Source organism: Pantherophis guttatus, chromosome 3 (assembly GCF_059756535.1).
Source record: "Pantherophis guttatus breed Tessera chromosome 3, ASM5975653v1, whole genome shotgun sequence".
Classification (NCBI taxonomy): Eukaryota; Metazoa; Chordata; class Lepidosauria; order Squamata; family Colubridae; genus Pantherophis; species Pantherophis guttatus.
This window is the reverse complement of record NC_142065.1, coordinates 150,453,905-150,479,162: the sequence shown is the minus strand read 5'-3', so window position 1 is coordinate 150,479,162 and position 25,258 is coordinate 150,453,905. Positions and strand designations below refer to the sequence as shown.

At 39.5% G+C, this 25,258-nt stretch overlaps 1 protein-coding gene across 3 annotated transcripts in view; it reads right to left on the bottom strand.

Annotated features, from left to right (window-relative positions):
• RNF144B (ring finger protein 144B) overlaps positions 1–25,258 on the bottom strand; it is a 70,369-nt gene that overhangs the window by 42,701 nt on the left and 2,410 nt on the right. The window contains exon 1 of one of the 3 annotated variants that reach the window (XM_034429242.3): positions 9,637–10,022. The exons of 1 other annotated variant lie outside the window; for it this stretch is intronic. The gene's annotated coding sequence lies outside the window, so the exon portion shown is untranslated. Of the gene's footprint in view, positions 1–2,626; positions 2,647–9,636; positions 10,023–25,258 lie in introns of those variants that run through there. One more of the 3 variants, XM_034429243.3, reaches the window with a different exon arrangement.

Here is a 25,258-nt window from a genome sequence, read left to right as displayed (position 1 = left end):
AGGGGGCATGTACGCACCGGATAAGGTACTTCCGGTTTCCAACGCACACATGCATGCTGGCAAGCAAATCTTCCGGTTACTGCCATGCATACTCACACGCCAATCAGTTGGCCAGCGTGCATGCTCATGCCAGAAAATGGAAGACTAGCTCTTCCAGTTTTTGGCACTGCCGCACGCACAAAGGCCAGCTGATCATCGTGTGTGAATGTGCCCTAGAAACCCGGAAGAGGAACGGGTGACACTGTGCGTGCCAGGCAACATGGCTCCGCGTGCCACTTTGGGCACACGTGCCATAAGTTCACCATCACAGCATTATAATGATATTTTACAGAATTCCCAGACTAGCTATATTAGGTGAAAATCCAAGGAATTACAGTTGCAACAGTTTGAAAAATTCTGGGATTGGAGAAAGCTGTTAGTCATCTTGGTAATCCAGACAAGAAGCAGACTCAGAACTATCTACTCTATTTTATGGTAAGATTATGTGAACAAAATCTTCCAAGTCTGAAGGTAGATTTGAAGGGCAGCTACAGCGAGCTTTAGCCGCAGAAACCCTATTTTGTCTATCCTAGCTTTCAGATGTCTCCCTTCAGGCCCCTTGCTTTGCCGTGCAAATTCCTGGAACGGTCATGTGGGTGTTGTTGTCAAAGAGCTCATACAATCCTGACTCAGAGCAGCGATAGATTCAAGGCTAACTCCCTTTTCTTGTTGTAGATATCAATCAGATCTTTATTAAGGTCACAGACCAGCATCAGGAGAGTGGAATATAAACAATAATTTTTAAAAGGCTAAAAATATTATATACCTACGCAAACACCCACACGCAGCATCATAAGGAGGATGGCGTTCGCAGGATTAAAAAAAAAGTATAGAAGATCGAAGTTTAATTTTAAAAAATAGCTAACAATATTTTTTAAAAAACTTTAAAAATGTTTAAAAACAGTCTAGAGGGAGAGGTAGGAACATGATATGGATTCAGGGGAACTTAAAATCTAGTATAGGGCAGACTAAATCTATCACAATGCAAGGAATTCTTAAACAACAAATTAAATGCTCGTTAAGATTAGTTTATGACACAGGTCCGCAATGATGCACTGCTGCCCAGAACCTGGCAACATTATAAATTGTAGCAGGATTAGGATCTGCAAGCAACAGGAAGATGTGGAATTGTCCTATGTGCTCTAGGTATTTATATTGTAATGGTGAAATGACATTAGTATGGATCTCTCTGTAATACAGGCACTGGAAAAGTACATGCTGTGTTGCTCCTGTGAGTCCCGAGTTACAAAAGCATTGTCTCTCTGGGTAAGGAATTTTCCTGTTATCAGCCTTCAAGGACAGCTGAGGGCATCACATTGTACCAGGGTAAAGGTCTCTGGTGGTTAGGTATTTTTAGTTAAGCATGTCACCAGGGAGACAGAGTACCTATTGGATTCATTGGCAATAAAGTTTGGGGACTTGGCTAGCTCCAATTACTGCTCTGTGTCTGTTACACACTGTTTAATGAGAGCTTTGGCCTGATTGTCATAAATGGAAAACTTGAAGAGAAGCCCAAGGATGAGATTTTAGTTGCCACTGGGGTTTTTTTTTCCCCCAAAGTGGACCGAAAGTCATCCCTCATAGTTAATGAGGCAAGACCAAGGCTGTACACCGCCCTGAGTCCCGCAGGAGAAGGGCGGTATAGAAATAAAATAATAATAATAATAATAAAAAAGAAAGATAGGACCCAATCTGGGTTGGTCATCCAGTGGTTTTATCTTCTGAGCTTTTGGACGTGAGCCCTATCTTCAGTGCACACACTCTGCTAGAGAGAAGTTTCCTGAAGATGGGCTCCAATATGAGGCTGAAAGCTTGGAAGACAAAACTGCTGGTCCCAGTGGATTCAGATTGGATACTGCAATATTATCCTGGGACACGTATATTCACCTTCATTCGTGAAAAAAAGCATAGTCTGAGCTAATAATTGAGTATGTCACCCACACTCTAGATTATACTTTCATGAGGCCTGTCTCCAGTCTCAGGATGAGATTACCCATTTCGGAACTTGCATGGCTGATCTTAGAAATTTAGATTGAACAAGTACTATTGATGCAGAATTGGGAAGGGGCGCAGGAGCACCATAAAGTAGTTGTGTTATTGGCTTAGCTTCAAATAGTTCGAGTGCAGCAGGTATACAGTAGCCACCTCTTGAGTAATTTGAGGATGACATTTTCAGCAGTGTATTCTCCATAGAGTTCCCTATGCTTGGCAGAATGAAGGACTATTCCCAGGTATTTGCAACGGAGATCTGCTCAACCTTGTGGCCATCTATCCTCCAGGAGTGGTTCTTGGGCTTTTTGGCAAATGTCATGCTTTTGGTTTTCTGATATTTGAGCACCAGTTGGCCTCCTTGCATTACTGGGTTAGTGTTCTCAAGGTTCTTCTAAGGTCAATAGATGCTTTTGAAAGTATTGCTACAGTGTCTGTATAGAGTAAAATGTATGTATGAGATGTATGTCTTCCAGCAACTTCTAAGTGTTGGTTTGGGTATGTGTGAAAGTTCATGTTGAGAAGATGGCCCACCATGAAGTTAATACAGAAACTGAATAACACTGGGGTCAGTATAAAGCCTTGCTTTATGCCTTACTCAGTTCCAATGGCACTGGTGAGATGGTCCCGGGAGTTACATCTTATTTTGAGTGAAGTCCCTTCATGTAGCACACCTATTAGTTTCTAGTTTTTCCCACAATTTAGGATATTGGGATATAGAATCAAAAGTTGCTTTGAAGTCTATGAAAGCAGCATATAGGGAAGCTGTGTTGAGGGAGAAACATTTTTCAGTGAGATTGTAGAATACAAGGCCAATTTACCATTGGATCAATGGTAGATTGGTCTTCCCGAAAGTCAGATTGCTTCTCTGTTCCAGCCAGTACTGGTGTTTCCATTGTAGTGTCTTGCATAAAGTTTGCTGATTATGTTGAGGAGGCTAATTAGTCTATAATTGTCAGGATCACCCTTTACATTGTAAATGAAGAAATCAGTTTCCCTAGAAATATTTCCATAATTTCCCAGTTTCCCAGAGGTGATGAAGATAGATGAAACAAGGCTTCCAGAATTTTTTTTTTTTATTTGATTTATATGCCGCCCTTCTCCAGAGGCCTGGGAAATTCTTCAGAGGCCTGGGAAAGTTTAAAGGGAAGTTAGCAGTCTTCGATACAATTTTATTGAAGCAATAATTCAGCACCAGAGGTCAGTTTCAGAATTTAGAACTGGGTTTAGAACCAAATCAGATCCAATAAGTTAACAGTTAGGATTCCTAGTCAAAAACAAACTTTCATAAATTCTTCCATTTGAATTTTCTCAACAGTTATCTGAGTTGGGAATAAAGAAAAAGTGGATATATATGTATCTTTATGCCCGCTGAAATTTTCTCTCCAGGAGTTTAGATACCTCCAAATCCTTTTCAAAGGCACTGTGTCATTGCAGTGAAAATCCATTTTAAAGACAAGTGTGTGGCATCTGAACAAAAATAAGGCAAGACTGATAATACAAAGATCATTCCTGTCCATAAAAAGACAAAGTTGATATACTAACATATGTTTGGGGGGGGGAGGGGGGAGTACCAGCCACCATTGCCATCTGGTTCAGTCTAGCCAAGAACAGAAGTATAATACAAGTAGTCCTTGACTTATAACAGTTCACTTAGTAACCGTTCAAAGTTACAATGGCACTGAAAAAAATGACTTATGACCATTTTTCACACTTATGACCGTTGCAGCATCCCCATGGTCACCTGATTTACATTTGGATGCTTGCAACTGACTCACATTTTATGACGGTTGCAGTGTCCCAGAGTCATGTGATCCCCTTTTGTGACCTTCTGACAAGCAAAGTCAACGGGGGAAACCGCATTCCCTTCACAAATTAGCACTAGTTACTAATTTAACAACTGCACTGATTCACTTAACAAATGTGGCAAGAAAACTCAAAATGGGGCAAAACCTCCGTACTTTCCGCCGGGCTCTGAAGACTTTCTTGTTTCAGCGAGCCAGGCTGGCTTAAAATTTTAATTGATTAATTTTATGGGTAAGGGGTTTTAAAATCGGAAAGCCAAATTGGATTTAATTATTTTTAAATTATTTTAATTTTTTATACTGCATGTATTTTAACCCTGGCTGTTCACCGCCCTGAGTCCTTCGGGAGAAGGGCGGTATAAAAATTTAAATAAAATAAAAAAACAAAAACAAATTTCACATATATAGCAATAGAAATTTTGGGCTCAATTGTGGACTACCTGTATGGTTCTTTATTACACTTATGGACCAGAATTATGTAGGTTAATAAAATAAATGAATTCGGTTTCAAATTAAATACAATATAAACATACAATTGTAACTACATCTTCAAGGCAATCAAATAATGGCAAGTTTTATAGATGGTCTTACATTGTTTTGCTCCATTCAAGGAAACTAAATTATATTAGCCTGACAGGAGCTGAGCAGCTATACATAAAGACCGTTAAATTAAATTCAAAAGAGCAGGCATAGGATACGAAAGCAGTCTCAAGTCACTGACTTCTACCTAAAGTGGGAATAATACATTGTCCATATACTCAAGCAACATTCTGCCGCCTCTTCCCAGGAAGAGCAATCTTCTTAATGGATGACTCATATTTGTGTATTTCTAAATGCCTCATTAACCCCATGACTACAGTAGAGGAAGAGAGACAAAACAATATATCATTCCTCACCTTTCCAATACTGAAATGTCAATATTTATAAGTGGGAGTAAGCTTGGGTACAAAAACCAAAAAGCTTATAACAGTAAGGCTACTATTCCATCATGCCTCTTTGTGATCATCGTCACCTCGAGACCCAATAAGTAACAATAACAGCTCCAAAACAGTACAGGTAATCTTGGACTTTGCAACCATTCATTTAGTGACTGTTCGAACTTACAATCATTTTTCACACTTCCAACCACTGCACCATCCCCATGGCCATGTGTTCAAATTTCACATGCTGGGCAATTGGTTCATATGTATGATGGTTGCAGTGTCCCAGGGGGATCACATGATCACCTCTTGTGACCTTCTGACAAGCAAAGTCAATGGGGAAGCTAGATTCCCTTAACAGCCATGGTATTAACCTAACAACTGCAGTGTCTCACTTAACAACTGTGGCAAGAAAGGTCATAAAATGGGACAAAACTTACTTAACGACTGTCTTGCTTAGAAATACAAATTTTGGGTTCGATTGCGGTCGTAAGTGGAGGACTACCTCTGCAGAGATCCTTGCACTAAATAAAAAGCTTAGTTCAATGAGCCACATAGTTTTTGTCAAGCATCAGTCATAAACAAGAGCAGAGATCCTGGACCTCCCAGAATCCACATTCAAGGCTGCTGCTACAGCTGAATTTTCTTCTCACAAAATTCCGTGGAAGCATTTCCACTAGCTTTAGTGTGGTCAGAAGTGGAGGAAAACGAAGGTAGATAACAAAAACATTGCATCCAGTCTGGACCAAAGCTTGACAATCTTTGTAAGGAAGCCAGGGCATTGTGGTATTGGAAAGGAATGTAGTATTATCTATGCCAAGTCTTGTGGATATCATAAATGCTAGTGTCTCCAGATAAAGGTCAACAGCACTGTTCAGGTTCACTAACCGATTTACAGAACCGAAACTCCTGGAACAAAAGAACAGCAATTTATCAAAGCAGAGACTGGAGGACTCCTTTGTGCCAAGAGGCACATTCAGTCTTGTACGGAATGTCAAGCAGTGGGCAGGGCCCAAAGAGAAAGAGGTATGGGCACAAATATCCCCCAGTGCTAATTTTCTAGCAGATTAATCGCTCGTTTATTCAAATGACACCAAAATTTTATACTGTCCTGTTCTACATCATGATAAAACCCTGATTCAATTCCCTAACAGTGAAACTGGGCTGGGTAAGTTACTATAAACCAACTAAAGACAAAGAAAAAGAAAAGAAAAATTATAGGATCAAAGCACTCTAATTCCATCCCTTTTCATTAGCATTAGAGTGCAATCGACTAAACAAAATGTGCAGAATAATTGGATGATGATGTAGCTTCTCGCTAAAAATCAGGGGCGGACTTTATTTTTTACCAATTTTCACAAGAAAATGAAGAGGGGGGTCCTGTACCTGTAGGAAAAGATATGTTTCGCCCCAAAGTTGCTAAAGCTTGACCTAGACCTTAAAACCATTTCTGGTCACATAGTATTTCTTACCCTACTCAGCTATAGGCTGCTTTCATAATATCAATGGAAATTTTACCCTATTGTTCATCATAAAAGAATTTGGAAGTATAACAGCTTAAGCCAGTTTAATGAAAACCACATACTGTACATTTTATGATTCGGCATTCAAATACATGAGTGTATCAAGACAGGAACTTCACCACTACACTTGGCCATATCATTTTCAAATTAAAATTTAGTTTTAGACTTTCTTGTTACTGTGCAGTAAAGATCAATTAAGTCCCTCCTGAAAGACTCTTTTATATAAAAAAACAAAGACAGCAAACTCTGAGCCCAGAGTTATTTGGCACAGACAACTAAGTCAACATTTGGAACTTTGCTCCTTTACCTACTACTGAACAATACTCAGAATTGTCTCTTAATGAGGTTGAAAGTACAGGGGATCCCAAAACTTTTGTGTTCAGAAATGTCAGCAGAGAATAAAATAAATATCATATTACTCCTGGATTTATTGTTTAAAAATATTTGCCTTTGCCTCACGGTTAGGTACTCTGTATCTTTTTTCGGTAAGCTAATGACTGTTGTTTCTACTCACCAAACCTTAAGGAGAACGAAGACAATGTCCAAAGTGAGCCATAGAATTATGTTTTTTAAGACCTGAAGTCCTAATTAATTTAGTGCCTCCCACTTGGAGGAGGAGTCAAGTGATAGTGATAAGGCAGGGTGCACTGGAATTCTTGCTTATAATCAATAAATTAGGAACATGAAGCATTCTAGCTTAGCACATTGAGAGAAGTCAGCTATGTTAATTTCTAATTCCCATGGCTGGGAAAAAAAATCCTCTTTGAGAAAATTCCAGGCTGCTTTTGGCTAATTCAGAGGCAAATGAGTTTTTGTAGTCAGTTATGGATGTGTTGAAGTGGAGACTAGACAATAATTTGCTGGGAATGCTTTAATTTGTATTCCTACACTCAGCAGTGTTGGATTTGTTAGCCCCTTTTAATGATTCTATTCTCATCCATAACAATTATGTCTCCCTTAGTTCATACAGGCTTTGGTCTTCTTCCAATTCAGGCTTTCTTCCCTTAGCTCTACCAAAATAAACACAGATCTGAATCACATACAAAAAGAAGAAGAAGAAGAAGAAGAAGAAGAAGAAGAAGAAGAAGAAGAAGAAGAAAGACCCCATCTGTTATTCAAAACATTTGGCAGAGCTGATCCAGTTTTCAATGTTGCACCTGAATAAAAATGAGCTCAGTCAAGTTTACTGATTGCAGGCTATTAGCCACAATTTAACAGAAAAAGTCTGGGCTCTTCGTATCTCAATATTCCAAAGTCCTTAGCGTGTCTGCAGACTGAATTAGGGACTTCACTTTGTCATTTTATCTTTGCTCATTACCATGCAATGTGGAACTTACTCATATTAGCATACCTCTACTGAAAGCAACGGATTAATAGGAAAGCTCAAAAACATCCAGCTCTCCAAGGAGTGAGGAAGATAGGAGAAGAGAGTTCCAAGTTCCAAGGTTAATAGTAATATTTACAAAGAGTTCTCAGATAGAACTTAAATATTCAGCTTGCCTTGGAAACCTGAAGAAATGCCAGGAACCACACTAAACTCTTCCAGCCATTTACCAGGGATTGTCATTCAGCTGCTTTCAACGCAGAAAGCAGAATAAAAGACAAGAAAAGGTTTTATTGGGAGAATATCATGAACCCTGACTGAACTGTCAACTAGAACTAGTCCGTCTATCAACCCATTTCACCTGTTTCCAGCGCCAGTGGTTGTAATACTATAGTTTTTACCTCTCCAGTCCTCTTATTTGCCAGATAATGAGACCTGTCCTGGTCCTACTATATTGTAAGGTTGCTTGTGGGGGAAAAGTGGATATAGACTAAGCTTTGAGAGCAATGCTGATTTTCAAGAGCAAATATGAAAGACTGGGGATGACATGATAGCAGTGTTCCAATATCTCAGGGGTTGCCACATAGAAGAGGGGGGTCAACCTATTCCCCAAAGCATCTGAAGGCAGAACAAGAAGCAACAGCGAGAAACTAATCAAGGAGAGAAGCAACCTAGAATTAAGCAGAAATTTCTTGATAGTTAGAACAATTAATCAGTGGAACAGCTTGACTTCAGAGGTTGTGGTGTTCCACACTGGAGATTTTTAAGAAGAGATTGGACAAACATTTGTCTGGCATCTCCTTCTTGAGCAGGGAGTGGGACTAGAAGACCTCCAGGATTCCTTTCAATTCTGTTATTCTGTACAATAGTGGGTGAGGTTGTTATAAGGGGTGAGGAGCTTGCCTGAAACCCTGCCTCTGCCCTTCAGTTTCTGCCAGTATTACAGTATCTAAGCAAACATTCATCCAAAGAAGGTAAACACTGCACACATATTGTATACTGTGCAGAAATGGTAGGTAGCAAGGGTTACAATTAGTGCCTGAAGATTGTGAAAATGCCAGCAGGTATGATACTAAATTTCTCTTACTTGTGCATAAATCCGGTTTGGGTCATCCCAACAAGGCTAAGATGAAAGTGAAAGAATCAAAATTCCACAAGCATAGGCTGTACGAAGTCTCTGAAACTGTGTTTCCAGAAGTAAAGCAATGTATGTTGCATTTACACAAGTATTTTTTAAAAAAAGAAGTTCAAAGCACTTAACTGAAATTCAAACTCTGAGGGTTTATTAGCTCCTTTGTGACACACAATAATATTTCAAAGGCAAAGCAGAAACAACTGCTTTGTACCAAGACCATCACACAAGGATTTGGTTTCCAAGAGATCTATAAATATGTAAACACACATTTCATTTTCTGCTTAGAAAATGGTAATTGTGTTAAAAGACAGACCTCCATATACTACTTATTCAATATTTGCCAGTCTACCTACCACTGTACTGTACTTTCTAAATTACTGAACAAATAAAATGTCCCTTACAAACTGGTGATTTTTTTCACAGACAAGTTACAGATAAACTGTATTGCCAATTTTATCCACAAGCCACAATAAATGAGTATGTTTTCAGACAGACCCTCTCATTCATCCCTTTTATATTATCTTTTTGCATAAATTCTTAAGTTTCCATTTCAAATGGATGAGCCTGTAACCTTAGCCATTTGAGTTTCATTTTCCCTACAGATAAAATTACTCTTTTTAAATGCTGCACTGATCAAATCGTCCTTTTGTCAGAGATACCCATGCACAAAACACATATATTTACAGGCACAAAACTGTGTTGCAGTTTGAACCCTGGCACTGAACGTCTAAAAATATTTTTTTGCCTCAGTTTTCTTAGTATTACACTACCCACGGTTTAAGTTTAAGCAAGCATGATTTCTGTTTTAAGATTCCCCCATCTGAAAATGGAAAAAAAAAAACCTACACAGCTCTGAATCAACAGTCCTTGCTCTTAAGAAATGCAGATCTTTCTGACATACCTTACAAACGGAGAGGAGGATTCCCTCTTCGGCGCTGGACTTTTCAACAGCTTCACTCACATTTCAATAGTTCCAAGACATGTCACAGCCAGCAAGAGCTCAGACTGAAAAAATAAAACAATTTCCCCCTTTCCGTCCTTCTTCCTTGCTGCATGGGAAAGCTTTACACGTTATAGACTTGAAAGTGCACTCATCTCCCTCCCTCTCGTCACTACAAGAAATAATCTCCTCCCTGCTATTAGAAGCATGTTACCATTATCTCTTAAAGCACATGTCACCACACATATGCAAAAGCTGTGTGAAAGCTATATTTATTTATACAGGAAGCACGAGCCACAGCACTTCCTAGTTCCCAAATCCCATTTCAACGGCAGGTGATTATTTTTAACCCTCCCAGAGGCTGGCTGATGCCTAACTTACCTTTTTATTTTTTTTATTTTAATTAAGAGCAAATTCTTCCTGAATTCTAACTGGGTAGTCCAGGAAAGCTATCAAAACATTTTGTTTGAGCTGTAATTAAAGAGTTGGATCACAATTGATTTGGAACGCGCGGACGCACACACGCACACACACATACACACAAAGACAAACACATCATAAGCTTTTGATTAGAGCTGCTGCTTTTTATTTCTTCCAGACTTCTTGGTCTTTAACTGTTGTGAGAGACACAGAAACACAACAAAGTGTATCATAAGGGCTGCATCCACTGAATTTCTTTACGTTATACACATCTATTAATGGTACAGCCAATGTGTTTAGAGATGGGTTATGCTGCTCAGAATTCATTTTTCTGTTGTCTTATACAGCACCCCAAAGTTTAGTCGTGGGAGAGGAACTACACTGAATGTAACACACAAAAGCAACATTAGATTGATGTAGTAGTGGTTAAGATGCTAACTAGAAACTGGGAGACTGAATTTGAGTTCTCCCTTAGACATGAAATCTGGCTGCGTGACTTTGGCAAGGAACCTTCTCTCGGCCCAACCCACCTCACACGACTATTATTGTGGGGAAAGTAGGGACTAGATGCATTATGTTATGTCTCCTTGACTGTATGCCTCCAAATTAAAGATCAGAAAGAAATAATAATAATAATAATAATAATAATAATAATAATAATAATAATTTTATTTCTATACCGCCCTTCTCCCGAAGGACTCAGGGCGGTGTACAGCCAGTTTAAAAACACAAGACACAACAATAATTAAAAATTAAAATAATTAAATAGATTTGGCTGATTTAAAACTCTAAAAATTAAAATACCCCAATTTAAAATTATTATATTGACAGCCCTGCCTGGCGGAACAACAAGGTCTTCAATGCGCAGCGGAACACCCGGAGGTCGGAGATCTTGCGTATTTCCGGGGGCAGTTCATTCCACAGGGCTGGGGCTCCCACAGAGAAGGCCCTCCTCCTGGGCGTCGCCGGCCGACATAACTTGGCTGATGGCACCCTGAGGAGACCCTCTCTGTGGGAACGGACTGGTCGGTGGGAGGCTATTGGTGGCAGAAGATGGTCTCGAAGGTACTAATGTAAGATTAGATTGATAGATAGATAGATAGATAGATAGATAGATAGATAGATAGATAGGGTTAGGGTTAGGGTTAGGGCTAGGGTTAGGGTTAGGGTTAGGGTTAGGGTCGGATGGGGACAGACAGACAGACATGTAAATGTTATCAGTGTAAAAATATATAATGGTGCCATATCCTGAAATATTAAACCTATGAGGCTTTCCTATTTCTGAACTGAAATGCTATCTTTCCTCCCCTCATTGAATCAGCATGAAATTTGCCTTGCCTGGGAAGTCTGAAGAAGTGTCAAAAGCTACCCTAAACTTTTCCAGCCATTTACCAGTGGTTGTTGTTCAATTGGTTTCGGGGGAGGGGGGGAAGCATAAGCTATAAGAGAAATAGGAGCACAGATGACTTTGCACTAAGATGGAGTGCATGTTCTAAGTCACTTATAACTGGATTTCTGCAATAAGCCATAAAAAAAAGGGGGGTATTCTTTTTCTGATTATGAGTCTGATGTTCCTTATTATGCAAACAATCCATTTGCCAAGACTGAATGCCTTTCAGAACTTCAGTGCAGTGTAAAATGACTACCTACAACTGCTGCACATCGGACGTCAGATAGTATCATTTCTGGCAAGCAAATTCCAAAGCATCTATATATATAAATACGGACCATGCAAATCTGCAAAATGTTATATAATCTATTATTGGTATATAAATAGCCCAGCCTTAATTTTATACAGTCTAATTCTATTATTGTTTCTTAATAATAGGCTACTGTGTTTATTGGACATTCTTCCTGAATACACATGTAGTAGTATTGTAGCGTAATTGTTATTTAATCACAGGTTACAACAAAGCAAAATGTTAAATGCTTCCCATGTTAACTAGGTTTGAGCTACTTCTACAGAATCTAGCAAAGTGTGTTAAGAACTGTTACACTGAATTTGTAGGTGAGTGATTTTTCTCCTTCCTTTTACAACTAACACTGTGTCTAAAAATTAGCAAAGAAGGTATTTCTATTTTTCTATCTGACAGGAAATCATGAAAAATCAGAATTTCCAAGTAGAGAGAGAACTTTAAACAGGTACAATGACAACACTGTAGCTTCTCTGTAGAGCCAGTTGAATGCATGGGAAGAAGGAAGCCGGATTGCTTATTCCCTTTCATAGTTCAAGCTGACCACAGAAATGGTGTATGCTATATAGAAACACAGAAGATTTCTGAGTATAAAGGGTTTAGATGACCCTCCTCATCCTTTCACCTGGAAAAGTGAGGGACTGGCAAAGTCAGGATCATGCAGCCACTGCTTCAAGGAACTATTACAAAGTTGAAATGTCCAAAAACTTAATTCTTCTCACAGTTCCTGCTGGGAAAGGTCAGGTAGAAGCAAAATCAATTGAGTCTCACTGCTCCAAGATACATAGTGTGTCTTAAAAATGACAAGCTCCCAGGAAGATGGATGCTATCCAGTCTTGGAATTGAGAGATTCTCCATTTTATGTCAATTAACTGGACAATATATGTAATTTTAGAACAATATTTTACACATTATTTCATTTCAGTTATCTGATGTACTGAAAATGGTATTGGAGAGATATTTTCTTAAGTAACATTTTAGAACAGTAGAGATTCTCAGTCATCCAGGTCATGGCTGTCCCAAAGGTGCTTTTTCAGGAGGCAACTGGACTTTCTTGGTTTTTTTTCTCTTTTGAAGACATTTCGCTTCTCATCCAAGAAGCTTCTTCGGCTCTTGGATGAGAAGCGAAACATCTTTAAAAAAAAAAAAAAAGTCCAGTTGCCTCCTGAAAAAGCACCTTTGGGACAACCATGACCTAGATAACTGAGAATTTCTACAGACTTTTAGCTATATAATTTGGGATGAACACCCTTTGAATGGTATGGGAGTAGGAATGGATTTCCAGAGGAAAAAAATGGCAGATTACAGGAACCAGGAGCACTACTCAGGTGACCCTGAGGACACAGATAAACCTCCAAGTGCTTCAAGGACCCTTTAAAAGGATGCAAATAACCAGCTGTTTGCAAGAATATAAATCCGTCCATTCCCCACTATCCTGTCAGAGCTGAAGAAGCTTCTTGGATGAGAAGCGAAACGTCTTCAAAGAGAAAAACAAGAAAGTCCAGTTGCCTCCTGAAAAAGCACCTTTGGGATTTTTAGAACAGGCTTTGTGTTCTACATGACACATGTCCTCTTATTCACAATTTCACCAGATTACGGATCTCACACTCAAAACCATCAGCCTCAAACATATTAGAAGACGACAAGTCATTTCGAAAAAGCATTGTTGAATTGACCCTTAAGTGAGATGGTTCCAACTGGGTTTTGTCTCTTCCTAAACAAGCCATTGTTGGATCCAACAGTGTTGAATAATTTCTAATCAAGTTTCCCTTTCTGGAAAAGGTTCTTGAGAAGGTAGTCAGGCTGCAGGTTAAGAGGGCCCTATAGAGGAAGATGGTTCATCAGATCCTGTCTAGCTGCGTTTCAATCCGAAGCACAGTGCTAAATCAGCATTGATAACACTTAGTGACAACATGGGGCAAGGCCAGGATGGGAGTTGTGCATCCATTCTGGTCCTCCTTAATTTCTCAACAGTTTGATCTACCATCAATCAGAAATTAAGCTTAAAAGGAAATTGAAGAAAATGAGGATCTTTAGCTTTGAGAAGAGAATAGAGTACATCTGGGATCCCCAACCCCTGGACTGGCACCGGGACATGACATCAGTGGTGGTATTCAGCCGGTTCTATCCAGTTCAGGAGAACTGGTAGGGGCGGCTGCGGGAGGCTCCACCCACCCATCCGGATGTCATCACGTCCCATTTTTGCTGCTCTGTGCATGGGCAGAAGGTCCTGTGCATGCGTGGAGGTGGCGCGTGCTCACATTTGCGAACCGGTAGTGAAGGTAAGTGAATAGCACCCCTGCATGGCATGCCAGGAACCGGGCTGCACAAACAAGCGAAGCCCCATCTGCAGTATACAGGCAGCATACAAAACCACACCCCCTCTAGTCCGTGGAAGAGCCTCTCTCCACAGAACCGGCCCCTGGTGTCCAAAAGGTTGGGGGCTGCTGAAGTACATTACTCATTATTCAAAGAGCTGAACAGAGTACAGGACATGGACTAATGAATTTCAATTATAAGATGGCAGATTCGTGTAAGACAATTATCCAGAATGGGATGGGTTTCCTTCTCTGGATATGCTTAAGCAGAGGCTGTATCTGTCGTGGCAGTTTTTAATTTGGATTCTTACCCCAAGCAATGGAACAGACCACTGGCTGAGGAATTCTGGGAGTTGAAGTCCACAAGTCTTAAAGTTGCCAAGTTTGGAGGCCCCTGGAATAGACTCAATGGACATTTCCACCTGTATGATTTGATAAACCCATAACATATACACACACATTTTAAAACATATTGAAAATTCAGTACACAGAGGGGTTTTTAAGACTCTTATTGTACAACTGGTTATTATGGTACCAAATGCACCCCTTTCTAATTCAGAGCTGGAACAAAGCCTAATAAAATTAATCCCTTTGGAATATGGAATTTCACACCCACTATCTGACTACTGCATTGTTATCCCAAAGATACAAAACTGGAACAGTGGGTAGAATTCTATTTTTACTAGCACTAAAATAATGTCAATCTTTCCTTTGGTCTGAGATACCATCACTTTATTTTGATTCAGGTTGCTTTCTTTGTCAATTTTCTGCTCACTTTTGAAACGGTTACAGCATTGGAGTAAATATCAATCATCATCTGGCCTAGACATCACCAATAGATTACAGCAAAAAAAAAATCCATTGCACTGTACTGAAAAAAGGAAATCATTGCTTAGAAAAACAGGGTGATGAATCTTCATTCCTAGACTCCTAAGCTTCCCATTTTCTACATCATTAGCAATATACCTGATAAAAGCACCTTCACCTGCTTATCTGATATATGACAGGGATCTTATTCTGAGTAGACCTGGAAAAAGAAAAATAGAAAAAGCAATATCCCTTCACTGTCATTATAATATAAAGTACTGTAATATTTGCACAAATTTAAAATATAAAGAATATATAGTGAAACAAAATTAGATCAATAGGTCCTCAACTGATGCTTTCTAGAGGACACCATGCCTTGATTTAAAGAGTCCTGTCCTCTTTTGCAGCTAAAATGAAGCTGTAAGGACAGAGCTGCCGTGGCGCAGTGGTTAGAGTGCAGTACTGCAGGCTACTTCTGCTGATCACCTGCTGCCAGCAGTTTGGCAGATCGAATCACACCAGGCTCAAGGTTGACTCAGCCTTCCATCCTTCCAAGGTCGGTAAAATGAGGACCCAGATTGCTGGGGGCAATGTGCTGACTCTGTAAACCGCTTAGAGAGGGTTGTAAAGCACTATGAAGTAGTATATAAGTCTATGTGCTATTGCTACAATGAAATTGTAGAAACAATTAGTAGACAGATATTTTTATGGTTCTAAGTGTAGCTTTTGGACAGAATAGGACAAGTTGCCCGGCCAACTCGCTCTGGCTGACATCGCAGCCAACTCACCATAGGACAACTCGCCACCCATTCAATGTAGGATTATTCAAGACAGAGACAAGTAGAATTACAGCTCACCCTAGCTTTAAGAACTCCTAACTTGAGAAGGTTTCAAACCTAAAGCAAGGCAAGGTGTCTGCAATTCATTTGTCCTTCTCTTGAATTATCCTGCATTGAATTGACCCATGGAGAGTTGGCTGGAGCAAGTTGTCCTAAACCCACTTTTGGATGGTTTGACTTTAATGTAATATGTGAATGCTTTGTAAGCACTGATTTATGGCACAGAGTGATACTTGAAGTCATCCAGTTATGCCTTAGCCAACAAGCCAAAGTAAATTATGGCTTATCACGACGGGAACAGAGGCAACAATCTTAACAGCTCATCATCTATGAGGACACAGTCCATCCGCAGAATGCATGTTGATTATCATGTTCTGAAGGATTTGTACCAGGCTATTTCTTACAAGGAAGTAGGCTGTGCAATTGCAGAATGTACCCATTCCTAATGATGGAATGTTACAGTCCACAGTTCTTACAACCTGAACTTCATGGTCTATGTGAGAGAAAGACAGTAAGCAAAACTTTTAATCCTTTCAACCCACACAGCTCTTATTTATTCATGTACTTATTAAATTTACTCATCTCCCATTTCACTGTTGCAAAACTCTGGGCAACTTACAATCCAATAAAACTATAGTATAAACATTAAAAAGTGAAAAGTGAAAAGTTCCCATTTCCAGTTGTGTCAACTTTAGAGGGCAGTGCTCATCTCCATTTCCTAGCTGAGGGAGCCAGCATTGTCCAAAGACATTTCTCTGGTCATCCGGCCAACATGATTATATGCTGAAGTGCAAGGAATGCATCTGCCCACCGAAGTGGTACCTATTAATCTACTCGCATTTGTATGCTTTCAAACTGGTAGGTGGGCCAGAGCTGAGGCAAATAACGGAACTCACCCCGTTGCGCAATACTCAGATCTCAAACTCGGTCTGTCAGCTTTTCAGCGGAGAAGTTCAGCATCTTTAACCTCTGAGCCATTGCACCTTCTCTTATACAAACTAACACAGTAAAGCAATAAAAATATCAAAATTAACAAGAAATAGCTGGGAGGAGGATAATAAAGTGGAGGCGAGATCTTCTAGTTAATCCAGTAACCAGGATGACACTCCCCTACCTGGGCCACAAGCCAACTGGCAGACTCAGGTTTTAAGACCTTTACTATGGAAGGCCAAGAAGATGGGAGCAGATCTCACCCGAAGGATATGATGTTCCAGAGGACAGGTGCTGTGGCAGGAAAGGCTTTTCTTGGACACTGCCAGCTGAAATTGCTTGGCCGATGGGGTCCACAGCATGCCCCTTCTGCCTGTGCACATGGGACAGGCCAATCCCATTAGGGTGAGACGGTTCCTCAGGTAACTTGGACCCATGCCATAAAATAATAACTAACACCTTGAATTGGAGATTGTATTTATTTATAGAAATCTATTTGTAGAATTTACACGTTTGTATTTGGTCACATAAAAAGCAAAAGAAGCATATTTTCCTGCTTTTTGAATTTATTATTTTCACTGAATAAATATATGTTAGGAACAGTTTATACAAGTGTCTGTAATTAAACAGGCTACTTTGCTGGGCAAAAAAAGTGAAGGGGTTGCAGATATTATTCTCTTAGGAAAGTCTGTGTAAATATTTTTGAAACCAAAACATGAAGAAATCCAGTAATCAGTGGGGGTTACTAGATTGCTCTACCAAGCACGAGTCACAAGGAGCATAAAATGAGAAAGTTTGCAGTTACCTAGGAAATAACATACAAAAACTGTGGTCAACAACTAATGGTACATGCACCAAGCAATTGCTTTGTGCGTTTTTGGTAACTGTCACCAAAACACAGCTACGGGAATTAGTAAATTGTGATTCATGGCTTAAGTGCAGGACAGGCAATTTTGGATTGTGCAAGTGTCACACCATATTTTTGTGGTATGTTACAGACTATACCCCAACAGCAGCTGTAGTAGAATCTATATATATAAAAGCGAAAACCACTCATGCCGTAATCATGAAATCTCCAGAACCGTAGAGCCTACAAACTTGAAATTTGGCACGTATGTTCCTCTTGGCTTCTAGGTACTCACTAAGAAAGGATTTTTCGAAATGACCATCAGAGCATTAGTATTTCCTATATTATTATAACACACTCTGATGCTAATTAGTTAGACTTTCTACTCCCCCTCCCAACTTGAAAATAACTCTGGAGAGAACGGGATAGTATAGGACAGGCTTCTGTGGGGCAAGCCTGAGGGAGAGAAGGGGCTAGAAAGCCTGAGGGAGAGAAGGGGCTAGAAAGCCTGAGGGAGAGAAGGTGATAGGATAAGGGAGGCTTCTGTGGGGCAAGGCTGAGGGAGAGAAGGGGAGAGGAGAGGCCAATCGTAACTACTCATTAATTTTCAAGCTGTAAGTGTAGATTTATCAAGCCTCATCATATAGTTTTGTAGCGAAGCACGGGTACCCAACTAGTTGAACATGAAGCAGGGCAATTTTTCTCATTTTTGTGCTTACAATTTATTTCTGCTGCTGTTTTAGGTGCAATAATAGTGAATTTCTTTTAAAATGCCACTTTTCTATCATCAGAAGGTGCTGTGATTTTGCTTGTTATAATCCTCAGTTCTTGAAAGTTACATATAATGTTTACATTTCTGGTGAAGAACCAACAGATGCATAGCCCACCTTTCTTTCAAGAACTGAGGATACCTCACAATGCACTTCCTCATTTTTCCCACCACAACAATCTTGTGTAGCAGGCTGAATGTGCCTAGCCCAAAGTCACCCTGTGAGCTTCATGACTTGAAACTGGATTTCCCCAGTGCCAACTGTAAACTGCTACTTGCTACCGTGTTATTTGTAAAGCTGGATGTAATTGAATAAGTTTAGTTGAAGGAAAGGTGGGGGGAAACTACTCAGACAGGTTTTACAAAGTAGCCTGCCAGAAAAGAACAAGATTAAACACATTCCTACCTATGCTGAAACAAATATTTGAAAATGAGCACAGGTGAAATTGCCTTTGAAGTAGCTCCTTCCTTTTTCCTATCTCAAGAACAAATGTGATATTCCACAAAAAAGGGGAAAGGGTTGTGGTTGTTTTTTTTTGTTTGTTTGTTTGTTTTTTGAAGCAGGCAAGTAGAAAAGACTGTAATCCAAATCACACATTTTGACGTATGTAAAATTTTGGTTTAAACTTGTATTCATTCTCTCTGGACTACTTCATATAGTGTTGTTTTCTTTCGTTTTGATTCAGTTGAATGTTCCCACATTGCATTGGCACAATAGATTAATCCGGCCAAACTTCCTCATACTAGAATCAGCAGAATCTCCAATTTATTGGGGGGGGGAAAGGATCATAAAAATAAAATAAAGTATCACAGAAATAAGGAAAAAAATCATTCTGATCTGCTGATACCCTAAGTGAGGTATCTCTGCAAAACTGGCCTGCTAATCAGATGTTTCTTTTCTGGTAATTTTATTAAAGATTATAATTTACAGCAGTAAAAACTAATGCAAACTGAAAAAAAGATAGAATAAAAAGGAAGAGCTAAAGGTACAGAAAAGAAAGAAAACAAGTGACAAATAGTAAAATAGAAAAGAAAATAAGAATACTGTAAAGAGAACTAAAACAAATATATAAAGGACTTTCCATCTTCATTTCAAGTATAATTTTAATAACTTCTCTTTAAATCTAGCAAATGACTTCTTCCGTATTTCATCTCTAATCTATAAACAAATCCATAAAACATTATTTCAGTCCTGATGCCAGCAAAAGTCTATTAAGGGTTACCAGAAATAACAACATATCTATTTTAACTTTGATCAAATAAACCAACTTTGTATTTCTTTCTTTTACTACTAACAATCTTAATCTTTTTTATTTGTATTACTTCTAAAATACTAACAGAAAAATAATTATAATGCAGATACATGCATTCTCAAAAAAAAGAGAACAATATATAAAACCTGATTTAAAAAGAGAAGAAAGAAAAAATACAACAGAAAAAATAAATGTGTTGTAACATTTACAATGTTATACAAGATTCTTTGAAACATTAGTAAGCCTCTTTTGTAAATCCAATATAGGAAAATTATCCAGATGACTCTCTTGGTTTATTGTTTGCATGTCTCTTTTAATTTAATAATTAAGTATGTCGGTTTCTTTTGTACGTCCAGTGTAACACTTTTCCCATGTCATATCCATAGCCTTTCATTTGTAAATCTTTCAACCCAGTCTTAATCTTTCAGGTAGAACATGTTCCTCTTTCAAAACAACTTTTAGACACAGCGTCTCCACCATCCAGAGCACAAGTAGGCGATCTCCTGTACTCTCCCTATCCAAAGAAGTTCCAAATGCTACTTTCTGTGAAACATACAGTACCAAAACAATCAGACCAAACTATTCTTTGGGAAAGAAAGAGCTTTCAGGAATAATTATTCTAGGCTGAGTACAACCAACACATTTGGGAAGTACTAGTTTAGAGAAGTCTGTGTTAACCATTGCACAGATGTAATGTTTCTAAAGCTTTCCTCAAACCTTTACAGATAGTCTTTGTTTAGCAATCACAATTGGGACTGGCAACTCAGTTGTTAAGCCAAGCTATATGAAAACGTGACTGTACTTATGATCATTTCAGCTTTCCTTTACAGATCTATGGGGATAGTATATGTGAAGGTTGATCATAGTTACTTTTTCACCACTTTCGTAACTGCAAGTAGTCTCTAAAAGAGCCCTGTACTTTAGTGGATATCAATATTTATTGCTGTTGACCCATTAGTAAACGTTCAGTTTGATGAAAAATATAAAGATATAAATACTACTGTCTTTTCCATTTTTACCAGACATTGGATAATATCTTCTATAGATATTGGCAAACAGTAAGAATAATTTCCTTTTCAGCATTGTTCTGCTGTTAGGCCCACAATGATGTTGACATTCTTCGACTTCTCTATTAAAGTACCAATGTGTTGGAAAAAAAGGATGTCAGGTCCACTATCTTCGGCTTGGCACCTTGCTGGCAACCTGCCATCAAAGCACTGGGGAAGGGAGGGGTAACACATGGGCAATAAATATGTGCCTATGGTGGGATTAGGGAGGAGGGAACGAGAGCAGAATATTTTGGAATCCGGTCCATGCCACGCATCAAGGCCGTTTGCCTGAGAGTGGAATTTCACCAGCCTCAATACCTCAGTGTTTCCCAAAACATCTCGGCAATGTCGGATTGGCTAAAGATGGACTGATCATGTGGGGGAGGAATAGGGAACCAAGGAGCATAGCCTGGCTTTATTGCAATGAGCATCTCTTAGTAAAAGTACTTTTCACTTCAACCAAATGGAGTTGAGAGTTTTCCTTTTCTAAGGGAACAGAGTGGGGTAGGTCTGACACAGGGCCTCTTGAAGACATTGGGATGCCTCCAGTGCAAGTGAACTGGTATTTACCTAATTTTATAATTGGACTGATGACTAACCCTTTTTTCACAGTTGGGATAGGACAACACCTGTCACTGAACTTGAAGAAAACAAGATAGCTGAATGTGCAAGACAGATGCTGCCCTCAGCTTTCTCTTTCCACAGTTGCTGCCATCTCCCAGCATCTGAGCCTGAGGCAATTGCCTCAAACTGCCAAATGACAGAGTCATCCCGTCTGAGGATGAAAATGCATCAAACAAATATTTGGGAATCAAGCTGAACACTTAAAATTAAACGGAAGCTATAAATAATATATGTCTTCTTCATTCTCTTTCTCAAGTTTCTGTCTATGAGATTATAAGATTAATTAATGCATTCTATTCCTTTGCATTCATTGACTAGGTTATAACATAAATAGAAAAAAAACTGTTAGATATAAAAATAATAGATCACAATGCATTTGTGGGATCAGTTTATCTCTGCTTATTTTCTTATGAGCTCTCATAAAGAGGGAGGAAATGACCATAAGGTATTCACAAAGGAAAACAAAAAGTAATGTACGATAAATTTGTTCAGAGAATTCATAATTTAGCATGGAATCACAGCAAAATATAACTATCAGGTCCTAAACACATACAAATTATCATCATTGTCCACCCATTAGGTACATTAGATCTCTGTCTATAGCAGAGTTACTACATGGAAGACAAATCTGACCCAGTAGAAAATGCCAGTTGTGCCACTAAACACAATGACCCACTGACTGTTCTTGTCCCCAAAATCATCGTTTGTTGATGGCCCAAATGAAACAAACAAAATGTTAAAAAGTGATGATATTTATGTAGTTACTTACCAAGCACATCTAAATTATATTAAAGTAACCAAAATATCTTTACAATCACCAAGGCACGTCACAACTTTTGAGCACCCCTAATATTTGGAAATTGAAAGTTGAAAATTTTGACACACCCTAAAATTGGCCCAATAGGAAGAGAAAAAAAAGTGCTCTCAAGTTCCAACCCTTCAGATGGCCTAGAAAGACGCCATGGTCAGGATTGTTCCCCGAAAGTCTTCTGTTAACAAAAAAGAGATTATTGCTTCTTCAGATCCAGGACCAATGGAAAGACTGAGGAATCACAGGAACTGTTAAGGAAGAACTGCAGGGGACTGCTTCATGAAAAGCAGAAACAATTGGCAGCAATTCTTTCTGGTCCTAGAAAATGGCACTTTCTCAGGCTGCAAATGGTGTGTGGCAGAGACTGTCCCATCTGATTAACCAAGTAGCATCTGCGAAAAGATGCCCAGCCTGGTTGATTTAAGCAAGATCACTCTCACACATTCTCACTATTGCTTGGACATGAAATCCTTTCTTATCATGGCTGTACACATCCCACATCAAGGAGTCATCGATCACCTCTCTTAACCATGAGTCCAATGGTTAATTTAAAACTGTCCAATGGACAATTTAATTAGCCCGCAGGAGCAAGCATATGAGTATTTTAAAGGAAATATTTATTTTAGATTAAACTTCTTAAAAGGTGATGATGAGGAAACTGAGCAAAATTGCAGATTAACAAACAAACATAAATATAGCACAAAAATACTGGATTAACCAATTCAAGAGTTCTATATTTTCCCCACATTTGTTTAAAAACAGATTACAGATATTCCTCAAGTTACAATGATTCGTTTAGCAATCATTTGAAGTTCCAATGGCACCAAACGAAAGCACTTACATTTGGTCCTTTAAGTTCCAACTGTTGCAGTTTTCCTGCAATCACATGAACAATATTTGGGATCTTGGCAACCAACTTTCACTTATGATCAGTTGCAGTATCCTGCAGTCATGAATTGTTATTTGCAGCCTTCCCTGCTGGCTTCCCACAAGCAAAGTCAATAGGAAGTTGGCTCAGATAAGTCTCCCACATCCCATTTTGGCCTTTTTTCTCCCTTCACTTGCATGTATACACTATACCCTCCTTTTCCCCTTTGTTTGCACACCCACTCACCAATGCCTACTTCCCCTGGGTATCTCTGTACTTGCACCCACCAGTGCCTTCCTTCCCTGGGCCCCTCTGTGCTTGCACATACACATGTAACCGATGCTCTCTTTCTTAGGCCTCCTTGTATTCACACACTCTCTCCTTTCTAGGCCTTCCTATGCTCACCGACACACACACCCTCCTTCCCTGGCCTCCTTCCATTCCTATCGGTTGCGCCACACTGCAGCAACCCTCTCCCTCAATTCACATGTGGCCCGCGCTGGCCCTCTTAGGGTCTCCCCCACACCCTGAGACACTGCCACAGCTCCTTACCTGGGCCACCCATGCTTCCCACTTAATGACCCACACATCTCAGGTGACAATGGCACTAGGGACTGCCTGGATTACCACCACTAACTAATGTGGTCACATGACATCATGCTTTATGACCACTGTTTAGCAGTGGTTCCCATTGCCATCATAACTCAAGGACTACCTGTATTGCATTTTTGAGTTTTTTAAAGTCTATTATTGTAACAGAGAGGAAAAATAAGGGAATTGAAACAACGGGTTTTATCTTGTATGAAGCTTTTATTATAGCTAAATGTTTTGCAAGTTTAGCTCAAATCTTATAAAAACTTTTCCTAACATTGCTTACATATGCAGAGAAGTGGATCCTGAAAATTTGTTTTAACTAAACCTGAGGATTATAAAAATCATTGTTGCACTTTGATGCAAAGCTCCCTCTAGCGTTCACATGAAAAAATTCCGTTTAGACTATTCATAAACACAAAACCAATGTCAAAATTCATCCAATGCCTCTTTCTGTCATTATAAGTGATCCTCGTTTAACGACCACTCATTTAATGACTATTCAAACTTGCAATAGCACTGAACAACTGGACCTTATACTTACAAATGGCACAGCATCCCTTGGTCACAAGATCACAAACCAGATGCTCATCACACAGATCGTGATCATGATGTTAAAACATCCCAAATTGCAATTTGTGACTTTCTCTGCCAGCTTCCCACAAGCAAAGTCAGTGGGGAAGTTGATAGGTTGGAAGTCATAGTCAGGTAAGATCCTTGCTAAACAACCTTCATGGTCCTTGCTTAATGACAGCAACTGGGTGTCAGCCCTGGCGCACCTGGCAGCTCGGGGCTGCCATTCCGGCGGCAACGGGTGACACTGGGGTCGGGGTCAGTTCAACCTCAGTTAAAGAGTGGGGGAAGGATAGCTCTCTTCAAACACAAGAGGGGTCACATAGAGGAAGATCAAAACCTTGAAACAGAGGATAAACTGTTTAAAAAGTCCATGATAAAATTGACTGCATGATAAATAAACTTCAAATTTTGCTTATAAATATAGATTGCCCTCATGGGCCCCATTTTTGGCCGTGACAGCCTCCTGCAGCCCTCTGCCAGCAAAAATAGAGCTTGGGGGGGCATGCGCAGCCCCCCTGGGCCCCGTTTTGGGCCACAACAGCCTCCTGCAGCACTCTGCCAGCAAAAATGAGACCCACCTACCCTGGCCGCACCCATCCCGGGCGAGGTCAAACACAACCCTGATGCGGTCCTCAATGAAATCGAGTTTGTCACCTCTGGATTAGATTATAAAACTGGAAGAATTTGTAAAAATGGCAAAGGTCAGTTAGTTTAAGGAAAACCAATAACGACTTTTTGTTGAAAGAAGAAAAGACTGAATTATTTGGGGACCAGCTACATAATTCTATGGACTAAATCGGCAACAATAAATTGATACAGATTTGGGTAAAATTAAAAATTTAGACATTAAGTGAGGAAGGGTCTATGACTCCTGCAAAAATATATGGTCTCTTTCTGTGTGTATGTGTGTATACACATGTGTGTATGCCTACCAGTGTTGACTTCTAGAGGCTGCTTGGATATATCCCTGCAGTTTTCATGGCAAATTTCTTGGCCATTTCAGAAGAGGTTTGCCACTGCCTATTTCCTAGGCTGAGAAAAAGTGATTGGCCCCAAGTCACTCAGTTGGCTTCATGCTTAAAGCAGAACTAGAACTCACATTTTGTAGCCTGGTACCTTAACCACTATATCAAACTGGCTCTCATATGCGTATTAGTCACTGCCATTTCCACTTGCAGTAATGAGTA